Source organism: Canis lupus, chromosome 6, assembly GCF_003254725.2.
Source record: "Canis lupus dingo isolate Sandy chromosome 6, ASM325472v2, whole genome shotgun sequence".
NCBI classification, from domain to species: domain Eukaryota; kingdom Metazoa; phylum Chordata; class Mammalia; order Carnivora; family Canidae; genus Canis; species Canis lupus.
The window spans coordinates 57,969,140-57,983,967 of record NC_064248.1 but is presented as its reverse complement, the minus strand read 5'-3'; positions in this window follow the sequence as shown (position 1 = coordinate 57,983,967).

Genomic DNA, 14,828 nt, shown 5'->3' with positions numbered 1-14,828 from the left:
CAGGAGTTCTGACATATACTGGAATGGAATTTATATCAAAAAAAAAAAGAAGAAGAAGAAGAAGAAAGAGAAGAAGAAGAAGAAGAAGAAGAAGAAGAAGAAGAAGAAGACCACAACGACAACTTCTAATACCCAAAAATGACATGAATTAAAAGATTCTGCCCAAAATATCATCAAAGGTGATGGCAACGGTAGAAAAAGATAAAGCCATTTTCTGATGGTTTCTATTCATCCAATAAGCTGCTTTGAATTTTTTCTGCTTATGATAGAAGGTCAAGAAGTTATTTTTAAAGACAAATGCTATGGCCTGATTTATGCTCTAGAGATACCATTTACGACTATAGAGATTATTGAAAGAATGGACACTTCTCCCTCTGTGTCAGAACTTCATAAACTTCAACTATACTATTAAATTTCCCCACAGGGTAAAAGTGGGAGGTCTCTGTGAAAAAGGGACATATTTCTTCCCCTTAATACAAATTCCCAAAACAGAGTAGGATAAAAAGTACTTACTAAGCCATCAAAAGTACCCAAAAGGAAGTATTTTAAAATATTTCATCTGCCCCTTGAACCTTAATGAAATCATGAGTAGTTTGTTTTAATACATGGAAATCCTACCTTCCAGACTGTTAGAGTCTCTCTCTCTTTTGTATTTACTTGTGCATCCGGAAAGTGCTTTGCACTTCAAGGTATCTCTTGAGAAAATGGTTTAACCGATACACGTTGGCACAGACCAAGTGAATCCACAGATTTCCCTACAAAACCATTCCCTTCATCCTAGGGCCTCTGGTCTTTGCTGTGGGAGCCCAATGTGCAGAACGAAGTAATGCAGACACTAAGTAGACTCCCTGGTCCTGTTCATCAGTGTTATGAAGATATAAAAATAAGACTTAGACAATGCAATAGGGAATTTGATATATTTAGATGGTCACAAGCTGAATTTTGCTCGTCACTGCTATACAGAGGTGAGGAAAAGCTTTTTTAAAAACTGTTTTTAAGATGAAAGGTGTAGGGAGTTAAGATCATCCCTATAACTTGCTAAAACTGATTCTAACAATACACAGTGCTACTTTCAATCTGTTGGATGCTTATGCAACCCACCACCACTGGCAATGAGAGCTGGGTCAGGACCGATTACCTTTCTCCCCAAACCTCTACTTGGAAGGCCTGCACGAAACTTCCAGAATGTAAGAGCCCACCAGGCCTCTTCCTCCAAATTAGAGCCACATCAGTCTGGCGGTTACCACCCATACTTGGTGGTCTTTTGCTCTCTTTTTTCTCCTCTCTAGCAGTCTTCCTTTGGTCTGAATTATAAAATCTCTCCTTTTCATCTTGCAACCCCAATTCCAAGAGAGAGATTTTCTGAATAATAATATTAGGCTATAAAAGAACCATTCTGAATAGTACATTGTAGTCAAAGCCAGCAGCTATAGCGGTAGAGGCACAATGCCTTACATTTCTGGGTCTCTGGAAATCATGTTGCCATTCACAGCTACTAGTGGACAGTTACTACTAATGGACAGTTCAACTAAAAATTATAGTTCAAATGAGTCAAAACTGACCGACCTGAAACTTGCATTCTGGATTTGATTCCATTATCTTCACTTTTTTTTTTATGTCAATAAACAGAAACACTGCAACATCGAGGGAAAAGATGGTAAGAACTGGCCCTGATTTCTGATGGGAGTATCTGCTTGGGTTTTTGTTTGCTGTCTTGCTTCTAACCCATGGTAGCTGAATGCATCAGGCTTTCCAGGTCAGAAGCAAGGCAGGCAAAGACCAGGAATTGGTGGGAACCATAGCACAGCGGAAGGTAAGGAGAAGTCCTAGATACTAGACTGACCTCCTATTTAAACTTCATATCCACTTCCTGCGGGAATAACCAACACCAACAACTGTCAGTCTGCATGGAAGAAACCAGTTCATCTGGTTATCCCCGACATGGGTCTGATGCAGAACCTCAACTTGTCATATCCGGTCTATCCTGAAATGGCCTAATAGTAATGAGTCACTGACCACTTCTACATCATAATTTAAAAAAAAAAAAAGGAATCTCACGCCTGGGTGCCTCAGTGGTTCGGCGTCTGCCCTTGGCTCAGAACGTGATCCGAGTCCCGGGATCAAGTTCCACCTTGGGCTCCTCGCATGGAGCCTGCTTCTCCTCCCTCTACCTATGTCTCTGCCTCTCTTTCTCTATGTCTCTCATGAATAAATAAATAAAATCTTTAAAAAAAAAAAAGGAATCATTTTGAAAGTCTGCTTCTAATCTCCTTTATTATATATTTTGAGGAAGAATAAATTAATACCTAAGAAACAGGGCACAGGATATATAAAAAGGGACTTTGTACGTTTCCTTCAAGCATTAGGTGGAATACAAGTTAACAACCAGACACCAGCATTGTTTGCTGTGACCTTAAATTAAGTGATCTTAGATTCTGCATGAGAACTATTTAACCAGTGAATCGGAGGAAATTTTAGGTGATCATAGTGTCTTGATCACTGAAGACATAAATGCGTTATTATAAAGCAAATCATATACCCCACTCAACCAAATCAGTAAACCTCTTTACTGTATCCAAACAAATAGAGGTGGGGTGTTAAAAGCTAGCACAGCAGTGTGGCTGCTAAGTGTGGAGAAGTGGCGCCACCCCAGCACTCAACTGAGGATTGACAGTTCTTAAAGCATGCACAGTCAGTGCTCTGTAAATGCTGCTTCTATTCCTGTGCTTTATATGAGCTGCCATCTCATCTTTAATCTGATTTTTAATTTTTTCCTGTATTATTTGATTATTCAGTTTACAGAGTGTCTGCTGTGTGCTAGACACTTTTCCAGGTCCTAGAGGTCTAGTGATGAACATGAGGGGCCCTGTCCCTGCCCTCCTGGTGTTTGCATTTTAGGGAAGAAATAGACAATGAACACGTAGTAAATAAATAGGACCATCTCAGAGTGTGAGACCTGGTATGAAAGTAACCAAAGACCAATGTACTAGATGGGGAGGATATATACTGCCAAGGAAGTGACATTAGAAGTGACAATGAAAGGGGCTTTGACTCTCTCGTCTCCTGATAAATCCATGGTACCTAGATCTGGTAACCAGTAGATGGTCAACATTTTGTTGAATGACTGCTCTGAGATGTCACAGTGTGTGTGAAAGGAGAGATGCTCAGTGGTTGAGCATCTGCCTTTGGCTCAGGTCGTGAGCCCCTCGGGTCCTGGGATCCAGCCCTGCATCAGGTTCCCCACGGGGAGCCTTCTCCCTCTGCCTACGTCTCTGCCCCTCTCTCTCTGTCTCTCATGAATAAATAAATTCTTTAAAGAAAAAAAGAAAGAAAGAAAAGCTATATTTAGAAAAAAAAAAGAAGGAGGTGGACTTGTGCAGGACCCCCACTGAGTACTAGAGAAAGACAAAGGAAGGCCAATGGGGCCACAGAACAACAAAGAAAGAAGTGGTAGGAGGTGATGTAAGAGAGGGAAGCAGGCCCAGACCATGTTTCTTGTTGGACACTGGCACCCCAGGCTCATCAACAAGCTATATTTGCAACCCCCTGGTCAATAGGGTTACCCCTCCACTGGCTAACCTGAGCCTGCTTTCTAGTCTGAAGGAGTATGTCCTCTGGGCAGTGCCCAGAACACAGCAAGGTTCCTCTGCACACGAGCTCCAGCGGCCCCCTGTACCACCTCGGTAACCCTCCTCTCCTGGCTTGGCAAGGCCATGTCTTGGCCCCAAACACCCCTCTGCGATAACCTCCCACGTGTGCCCATGCCTTCCCTCCATCACACTCCTCCCCATTTTTATTTGGTGGGAATGATCTGCCCCCACTAGACGGCAAGCGCCTTCAGGGCAGGAGCTGCCTCCGCGTGCTCATCACTGCAGCACACGGTGGACACTCGGTAAGCACACTCCCACGACTACACAACCTCTACTCTAACCTTCGCTTAAAATAAAAGGACTAGAGGGAACGTGCTTAAATTTTTCCCATTTTTGGACTGAGACAGTTAAGCATAGTCTCTGACCTGACAATGGCATGTTCTAGAACGAGGCAAAAGAAGGCAAATGTACTTGGCTCTTTTCCTGACTCAGACAGCCTGTGACTTTGGGCAAATCATTTAACCTCCCCCCTGTGCCTGAGAGTGGGAGCAGGGCAGGAGAGCCTCACCCCCTCACGACAGGTATAATGGGGGAGAGGGAAGGGAATAAAGAGGGAGGCGGGAAGAAAGAAAAGCCTGAAGTTGCCTGGGATTTTTAAGGAGCAAGTCTACACTATCTCTACACTACAACCACGAATCATAAGGCTTGTTTGTATCTAACAAGCCGTTTTAGGAAATCAGTTTTAGTTCGCTTCAGAGCGAAACCAATAGAGCAAATGCATGTGAAGGAAGGCGTCCCCGGTTAGGGAAAAGGTCAGCCACGAACAGATGCATTGACAACTTAATCATTGCTTATTAGGGTGACAGTTTTTAATTAAATATTTAAAATTGAGAGAGAGTCACAGGGAAGAAGTTTACATGTGTATTTTTTTTTTCCTGACATCAATACTGCCATTGATGAGCAGATCCAATTTAGTTTCACTCTGAGAGTGCAGACAATGGTCAGTTTTCCTCCAGCTGGCTTATTTTACAAGCATTAATGAACAATTAACCAACACTGGCACTCTTTCCGTCTGTAATCCTGTAGTAGGATCACTAATCTCTACCACTAGCAGCTAATGATGAAGGTCTCTTAAGCTTCACTTCTTATCTCAGCCAGTTCTTAATACTTGCATAAGTATGCCTTCTGAGGAGGGGGGCCCCCTACTGCTATGCAACCCCGAGAACAAAAGCCCAGAGACATTTTTGAAGGGGTTTCTGTTCAATAACACTTCTATGCTTATGTTTGCCTTCCTCCTACAACAAACACCAGTGATCAACTGAGGGCTCTGCGGGTCACGGAGGGCTCTGTGTTTCCATACTTCTAATACTTATAAGAATGTATTCAGACGGCATTATACACAACCCCACCCCCAACTGCACAAGCAGACACCCTAAAGTGGGGAGGGAAACGTGGACACAGAATCAAACAGTAGTTTTCTCCATGAGTCAGCTTTGATTTAGTATTGAATTACACTGGGTTTGAAACCACATTGTCATTAAAAATGTATAGGGCAGAGGCAGATTTATCTGGCCAACCCCACACAGGATAGGTCTTCGTTTCTCTGAATTTAATACAACTTATATTCAATTGTCTCTCTCTAGTGGGGCAGAAAGCAATTCACCATTTCATTAGAACTCCTCCATAGGGTCAAGATTTAAAGAAAATGCAGGGTCAAGATAAAAAAAAAAAAAAAAAAGTCCAACTGTAGAGTGGCGCAACCGTAGGACGATAGCTTAGGCTGGAAAGACACGCTCTTCATTCTTAACTACTTTTCAGACTCTCACAACTTGCTGGGAAAGTTGGTATTTCCAGGAAAGGTGTCCTCCGGACCCGATTCCAAGACTGAAGTGCTGGAAAAGGCTGTGTGGGGAGGAGCAGCAGCGGAGGCGACCAGCCGGATGGGTGCCCGGGGCTCCTGCACCCACACGCGAAGTCCAAAGCGGGCATCTCCTTCGCTTTGGGCGGCTCCCCCGGCTGCAGCGCGCTGGAGACCCCGGGCCCCAAGCTGCAAAGCTTGCAGGGTGACCGCGGAGGGTGCCGTGGGCGCCCAGACACCGAGCACTGGGATGTGGCCCCCAGAGCAAGGGGACCCGCTCTCTGCAAAAGACAGCGGGGTGGCCCCACCTCAAGGCCCCCCAGGTTCCAACTACTCAATGCCACCTGCACCCTACCACAGTCGCTCGGGTGCTCGGACATAAATAAATACAAAGTTAAACTGTTCCCCAACCTGGACCCCAAAACCAAAAGGAATTTTTTTCCCATAGGTTGGCTGACTTTGCAGTTGCTCTCAGCAGGGCTGCACAAACAGCCTCCCTGGCCCAGGTAGAGCCTCCCTGCCTCCCTGGCCCAGAGCCTCCCTGTCCCCCAGACCCAGAGCCTCCCTGCCTCCCTGGCCCAGAGCCTCCCTGTCCCCCCTCACCCCCCAGAGCCTTCCTGCCTCCCCAGCCCAGAGCCTCCCTGTCCCCCAGGCCCAAAGCCTCCCTGCCTCCCCCGCAGAGCCTCCCTGCCCCTGAGCCCAGAGCCTCCCTGTCCCCCCTCACCCCCCAGAGCCTCCCTGCCCCTGGCCCAGAGCCTCCCTGTCCCCCATCTCAGAACCTCCCTGTCCCCTCCCCACCCCCCAGAGCCTCCCTGCCCCAGGCCCAGAGCTTCCCCGGCAGCAGCGGCTCCGGCTCTGTGGGCAGGCCGGGGCTGCAGTTGGGAGGCTGGTCCTATTCACACGCGGCCTCTGACCCTTGTGCAATTTAGACGAGTCACTTAACCCCTCTGCCCTTCTGCTTCCTCACTCATTCCACAGACACAATGCTACCTGCCCCTCCCCACCTCCGTGGAGCCCCCAGAGGGGCTGACCTATGTCAGCAGAGCGCCCGGAAACACCCTTCGTGGGCGTGAGGCTCACACCACATAGAAGGTAGCGAGGTGCTCGGTGACACTCCGGGGAGACTCTCTGGCGGGGGGGACCCGGAGGTCAGGGACACTTGCCACCAGAGACTTGGTAGCCGTGTGCTTGGCAAGTGAGTCTCAGCGGCAGGATACGGAGTTTATTTGCTCTTTAGGAATCACTGGGCTGATCTAATTAATTTAAGTGATTGTTTGGACAGGAACAGCACAGTCTGAAAGGGGGTGGGGGACGTCGCGGTATCCTGTGACTCTTACATGGGTGCTTATTAGCCCTCAATTAGGAAGAATTAATTCAAGAGTACGTACCATTCTCCCTCTTAGAAATGTACTCTCTTTACTGCCCCGCAAATGTTCACTTCCATTCCTTACCTTTCCACCTGCTTCCCACCTTCTCCCCTCTACTCAGTTTTTGCATTCCAACGTAAGTCCCACCCACCTCCCTCATCAAGTATTCTGTAACATTCCAGTCTGTACCTACGTGTGTGTTTGTGTGTGTGTGTGTGTGTGTGTGTGTGTGTAATTTCCATCCCATACAATTCCTGGGATGATACTGGACGCAGGGAAGAAGTCCAATAAACTCTTATGGCATGATGTGGTGAAAGAACCTGGCCTAGAAGATCAATTCCTGAAACACACCAACTATTTCCTGCCTCAGGACCATTGTACATGCTGTTCCTGATGCCCGGCACCTGCCCTCTCCATGCTCTGCTCTCCCCACCCACCCCAACCTCCCCCCCACATTCTCCTTTTGAATGGCTGGCTCTTTCCTATCCTTCAGGTCTTGAACATAGTCTATTCACAGAGGCCCATCCTGACCACCCAATATAAAACAGCGTCTTCATCCCACTATTCTCTCACATGTATTCTTCCTCCTTGACAGCAGTTATCACAATTTGTTAACTACATGTTTTCTTTGTCCATGTTTACTTCATTATTATGTCTTCACTACTAGAATGTATGCACCTTTCATCTCTAACACAAGAAGCCTATCTCTTTGGCTCACCCCTGTTCGATAAATGTTTGTTGAATTCATTAGTTACGATGTCACCCAATTTTGTAGCCAATATTGCCCAATGCCTGTTTGGCAGCCCTCATCATTCTCCCTGGAATAGAAAACATGTCCTTTTCTACCAGTGTTGCAGCTTGTTTATCAGGATCCCCCAAAAGGAGTGCAGCATGTTTGGTATTTCACAGGATTTTTTTGTTATGACTCCTTTATCAAAAAACCAGTTTCTTTATCTCTTCTTCTCTCAAATGTGGGGTCAAGACCAACAGGCTGGGAGGAGAAGAGTGAAGTAATACACATACGGCATCGCAGACAATCAGTCAGTGTCCCAGGACAGAGCTCTGGCATTTCATCTCCTGAGTTGGGGTTAGTGCCTTAACCACTCCAGATCCTCCATGAGAAATGGAAAGTGGCCTTTCCTCTCATCTTCTTTGTTCCACGGCTTGGGATGAGGGACCAACCATAAGTTCCAATAGAACTCTTCCTTGACTCCCAGGAGATCTGTCAGGTTTTCAATAAACAGCACGCTCATGACATTAGTACCCGTTCTGGGACCTCGATCCTTAGTAATATATTAACACCCCACTTCCCGAGGTTATTTTAAGAACCACATGCAACAAAAGCATGGTGCCAACTGATGATTGGTGTACGAGTGTTAGATTTATCACTGCCACAGCAGTGCTGCAAGTGCTAGAAGTGGACATGCATGGCTTGCCACTGCTGTGGGCTGCCAAGGTTTAACAGTATTTATAAACAGATACAGCAATGGCATCAGAATGGTTTTGCCCGTAAATAACAGAGCTCTCCTAAAGGATGCTCAAAACTAACAAGAATTCCTGAGGTGGGGAGGCTCCAGAGTTGGCTAATTCAGAGGTTCAATTTTGTTATCAAGGATCCAGGTTCTTATAAAGACTCCTAACTCTGGGAAACGAACTAGGGGTGGTGGAAGGGGAGGAGGGTGGGGTGTGGGGGTGAATGGGTGACAGGCACTGAGGGGGACACTTGACGGGATGAGCACTGGGTGTTATTCTGTATGTTGGTAAATTGAACACCAATAAAAAAATTAATTTATTAAAAAAAAAAAAAGAACTTGCCACAAAAAGAAAGAAAAAAAAAAGGATACAGGTTCTTCTTCTGCTCCACCATCCTTAACATGTTGGCATGCAACCCACGAGGCCGCATGTTTGCAAGTATCACACCTTCGTGTGCCAATATCCAGAAGTCTCCAGCAGGTTTCCCTTCATATTCATGGCCATTGTGTGGAACCAGGGTAAACAGGCAACCCTAACCAAATCATTTGCTTGGGAATGGATTTCTCAAGACTGTCCTGGACCAGTCAAGATTATCCCAACTAGAACTATAAGCAAGGGCCACTTCAGCCAATGTGTGTGGAAAGTAGACACATTTTGGGTAGGCAGCCACCACTGTTTGCTACAGTGATGTAATGAAAGCTGAGCCCCTAATTGTTCCCCAAGCCAAACGCTATTTAGACACATTCATTTATGTCAGTGAAACATTTCCTTAGGAACTAGTCTATCTTGAAGCTACACATCCTGCCTTCAGGTGCTACTCCTTCCATAAAATTGGTAAAAAGTTTTGCTTCTTCTATGTCTATGGACCCGGAAAATCATTCCATCTCTGGTTAAGAAAATGACAGCTTCCAAGTGCTAAGTTCTGGCCAGACCATGCATGGCAAGGATTCAACTGTAGACAAACATAAAAATAAATTTAAAAAACGAAACAAAAAAACCACAATGGGCCATTTTCATGTTATTATCTTGCCAGGTAGCTAGAGGCCCTGAGACTTTTGCCTCATTTCATCTGATAGTGATTATTACCCTACCAAAATACACATCTTCACATGATCCCCACCGGCAATGAGACTGTTTTTGAAAACTGAAACATTTTCAAATGCAAATTCAGTCTTGTCAATCCACTGCTTTAAAACCCTTCAATGGCTCCTGACCATCCCTGGGAAAAGTTCAGCTTCTAAATATGGACACCCTGCTCACCCTTATAATCTCCTTTCTTGCCACTCTTCTCCTCTGCTGGCCCTAGTACCAAAGTTACAGGAATTAGAAAACATTAAGCGTATCCACCCTAAAAATTAGTTTGCAGTATTTTTAAAGGAAATAAATGTCCAATAGTAAGGTATTGGTTACGTCAATTATGATATATACATACGGTGACTATAAAGCAGCAATTTAAAATCATGCTGTAGAATATTTAATGATATGAAGACATGTTCATACAAGATATTGGTAAATGAAGGAGATTATCAAAATCCAGGTTCAAGTATGACCCTAATTTATAATATATATGAATAGACACGTATTTGAAAAGAGCTAGAATATTAGACACAAAAATCTTCACGATGGCTAGTTATGAGGAGTAAGAGCAGAAGATTCTAACTTTATTCTTTGGACTTCTATCTAGTTTCCAAAATTCATACAATGAATGAATATAACTTTGACAATCAGAAAGAAATTCCTTGAAAAAAGATATTGAAATGCAAAATATGTAATTGGCCACATCTGGAAAAACTGGACATAAACACTTCCAAATCCTTTCATCTAACAGCCTCACCCAAGTTCCCCACCCACACTCACATTCAAGCACACATTTAGCAGCACTTAACCTCTACCTGGTTGCTGGTTTACTGTGGTGCCATGGACAATACCAGCCCAAGAAAACCCAGGGCCTGGAATTTAATTTAATCCAAATGTTTCCAAATTTGATAGAGAAGACTATGGGCTGATGGTCCCTCACTGTACCCTTCTTAGGGTATAGATCATACTATTCTCCGAATACAGCTACTAACTGAGGCTACCCTTAAAGTCCATGATTTAGCTGTCCTCTTTATGTGCTGAGGCATGTAGCACAGTGCCTTGAACACTGCAGGTGCTAAATAAATAAGTCTTTAATGAATGCAAATGATTCACCAACTAATAAATTGATATATCAATTAATAAAACAATTGATTTCTGAGAGCCCACTGACCCCAGGAGCTGTACAAGTTCTTAATAACAACAGATGGATGTAAAGTGTCACTGCTTTCAAGTAACTTCCAGCTTGATAGGAAAGCAAAGCTATGGCAAACGAGCCAAATATGTGCTAAATTGTGTCATATTGATATAACTGAAACAAAAACTCAGAGATGAGAAAGATGAACATAGACTAGAATACAAAACAACTCTAAAGTAGGATCTGCTCTCTAGTCAGAGACCACATCCTTAAGGCCCACCCACCAGGCTTCTCCCCACTCCTGCCCACCCAATAGAACAGGTTCTGCCCCAAGTCAAACCACTCAGTCAACCAATCCACTGAGGCCATATGCATAACTGTCCCTGTACAAGCAAAGCTATAATTATGTACAAAAATCAGAATACAACCTTTAGCCATACTTATCTAAGGCTACTAAGTTTAGGACTGGTGGATTCCAGGTTCCTCCAGTAGCTCAAATGCACTGAGACTTAGACCTTGGATAGATCCCTTCCCTTTTTTTTGAGAATTTCTCTTTATCCCATCCTTTTATTGATTCAGCTAACCAGCTATCGATTCCATAACTAGGAGGTTTCAGTGTAGAAGGAGAAATATGTATACACACAAAGTAAGTTAAGAAGGTGTTAATTGCCTTATGAGAGGTGCAGATGAAGTGCTAGGAGATCATTTCTGGCCAGAAGTCAGTAAGTGCTCCATCAATATGAGAAAACATGATGGGGCCTTATGAGATAGATGGGAATGGAACAGGTGGAAATGATGGGAAAACAGCATTGTCAAAGCAGATGAAAAATATTTTAGACACATACACAGGCACAAACACACACAGAGAGACAGAGAGAGAGGAGTTATAGTTTGATTTGGTAGGAAGACAGACAGAGATTAATATACTCGGAACCTCATGCAGAGGGAATTAGACTTCATCACTGAGGTAGTAGGGAGCCAGTGAAAGTTCCTAAGGAGGGGAAGTAACATGCCACCACCCAATGTTTACTTGCATGTGCCAAAAAGAAGGAATGCCTACCAAATAGGTCTCTTATCTAACAGTCTGTGTATTCAAAATAGGTGCACCCTCTAAGTATACCCACAAAGGATACCTTTCATTTTCACTGTGATCCTCTATCTTCCCTTTAGAAAGGAGTTTTATTGCTTGTGCTATGGTAGTCCTAGAATATTCCCACTCTGTCTTGGCTGTGTCATGTCATCAACCTAAAAATAGATGCTAATTAACAAGGTTATTTCTAACTTACATTGTTAAAAGAGAGGAAAACAGTGATGAAACACACAGAGTATCAAATTAACCAAGGATGGAACCAACTTCTAGCTCAAAATTCCCACCTCGCAGACATTGAATTCACTAAATAGTCTCCTTTTTTTGTAAATCAGATAGTCATTATCCAAATTTCCTATCCCTGATGTGATAATATAGTGTGATGAGACATGCCCCAACAGAACACAAATTGACTTTTGGAGTCCAGATGCTACATGGAGTGTGTGGATGGTAAAGCAAATATCTCACTCTATTATCTGTTGTCTCTGAACCAACAGATTACATGGTTCACTGACTAGCTGAATAACTTTTAGACAGTTTGCTCATGTCTATTTACACATATTCCACAGAAATATATTAACAACTGAGGAACAGCTGTAAAAATTATATGGCAAGATAGATAGATGAGAGCAACAATCTCTCCATGTACATTTCTGCAGAGAAGACGGGAGTTTTACATGGTAAAGGAAATGGGGAAAAACACACATATGCACATTTGTATGTTGCTGCCACTACAGAGTGTGAATTCCATACAGTAATAGAGGCAGTCAAAGAAAGCACATCATAAAATCTCCTGGAGATTCCTTACATCTATCTAGGATATTACTATATTATGTAATTTTTATAGCAATGGGTTTAAGATTTATGTTTATGCTCTAAAATATTCTACTGGACAGTTCTATTTCCTAATGAAAAAGCCACTATTCATAATCCATTCGACAACCACAGAAATAATGAAAGTTTTCTGGTTCACACCTTTACTTAAAAAATATTTATTCTCAAATCAAAACTCAATTTTAATGTCCTCTGCAAGTCACACAGATCTCAAACTCAAAGAAATTATTAACAGATATAAGAAGAATCTCCACAATAACTGTGGTCACTAAGTATTTTGCTTTAAAAATTAGTTGTGTTGTGCAAAACTTTGTTCAGATAAATGGTGCCTATCACTTCATAAAATTTCCAACTTAATGTATGTAGGGAAATGAATGGTTGGAAGGCACTGGGATTATGTTGCCCTAATATTTGGTGGAGAATAGGCTCCATAGACATGTAAGTTTGAAAAACACTATGTACTGTATCTCCTTTCAATGATTCCAACACATCACTCCCATCTAGAAGCATTATCTTCCTTTGAGTCCCAGGATGCTTCAGATTCCCCTGGTTTTGCTCTTGTATGGCAGCCTTTTCCCAATCTCCTTTGCAAACCTAACCTTGTCTAAAAACCATGAAGTATTAGAGCTCTCCAAGGTTGAGCAACTGGACCTTTGTTCAGTACAGCCTCACAGTAACTAACCACATTTGAGTCCTCTGCTTCAGTTACAAGTGACGACTCCATTTCCTGGAGCTTCAGACACATCCATGCATTTTTCCATGTGCCACTAGAGTATCTCCTCTAATTCAATGTGTTTAAAATCCCCAAAGCCCCAGTTCCAACTCGGATCTTTATTCAGTTCGCTATCCCAGGGATGGCACCATCATCTTTCAGCTGAACAAGCGAGAAAGAACCCCAGAGAATGTCTGTGACGTCTCAATATTCCTTCCCTCCAAAATGCAGTCTATCTCAAATTAGGGTACTTTCACTCTTTCGTGTCAGTCTGCTACTGACCATTCCCACAGTAGGCTCTCTCCCAGTGGATTTCTGCAGGGGCCTCATAACTAGTTTCCCCAAGGCATTCCCTCTAGTGTAGTAAAAATAATATCTTTAAATGCAAATCTCATTTGTTAATCTCCCACCTAAAACTCTTCAAAGGCTTCCCATGGCTCTTGGGACAAAGACTAAAATTCTTAACAAGACTGTGCTTGATCTTGCCCCTGCTCCTCTCTCCAGCCTTATCTCTTGCCCCCTCTGTCCCACTGGCAGCTTTCCAGCCAAGCCTTCCTTCATTTACTTACACCTGCGATGCTCCCCACACCCAACCTCAACGCTCTGCACACACTGTTCTCTCTGCCTTTGGATTTCAACTCTTTTCCTAAGTTTTCTATTTTGTGTTCATTGTAATTAGTTATGTAGCTATTCTTTCTCCTTTGCTGTATTATCAACTCCTCATGGGGTCTTTTGCTTTTATACACTTTATACCAGTGGGCACAGAAGTGACTCCCTTAAGATGAGCTGAACTAAATAAAGCTCACCACAGAAGTGAATTAAGAGCTGGATAACTGTGATTGGTAAAGAAAAATGTAGCACAGGGCATGGGGAAAATCCAGGCCCCAAGAAGAGAAACCTGGTGGTTATTTCATACTACTTCAAGTTCCCAAGGTTAAGGTTTAGTTACTGAACTGGCCTCCACGTTTCCAAGTCCAGTTTCTCCTGTTGATTTTCAGATTCCATAGGTCAATATATTTCAAACTATTTCTGAAGTTTAAATGTTACCCTTTGTGTCTAGGAGCATGTTCTCAGAACGATAAAAGAACACTTCTGAGGACCCAATGAAACTTCACTAAAATTATGCTCAAAAAAGTTACCTTCTGTATTAGCAAACAAACCAACAGCAAAAGTCAGGACTATGACTGTAATGTTAATAGCTAGAAAGTTTCAGAACCCAAACATCCTACTCATCCATGTCTTCCAGTGGGTCATGATGCTGAGGATTCTTGATCATGTGACCCTAACTTTCTTAAGCTCTCTCAGACTTTTAAAAAGCCCAGATTGTAATACAGCCTCTTGGTGCTTTACCCAAGTCCATGAACTAAGATGTCTGGTCTACTGTGTGAATGCCTTTAGGTCAATTTGGGGAAAGAAAGAACTGGGATGACTCTAACAACCCCCCAGACATCCCAGTTTTCTCATTAAGGCCTGACTAAATGAAACTTGCAGATTACGGCATGTTTTGTTTTTTTCCTTCATTTGCTTCCGCTAGCTAGCCCTTTCCTCCTATTGCCCACAGTGTAGATCATTTCGATGGCAGTCAGTAAAAATCACCACCATGTATGATTCAATTGTCTTAAGCTGTTCTTTGTTCGAAAGGCACATAAACAGTTGCTAAAAGGCAGAAAAAATAATAAATTCTACTTTAGACAA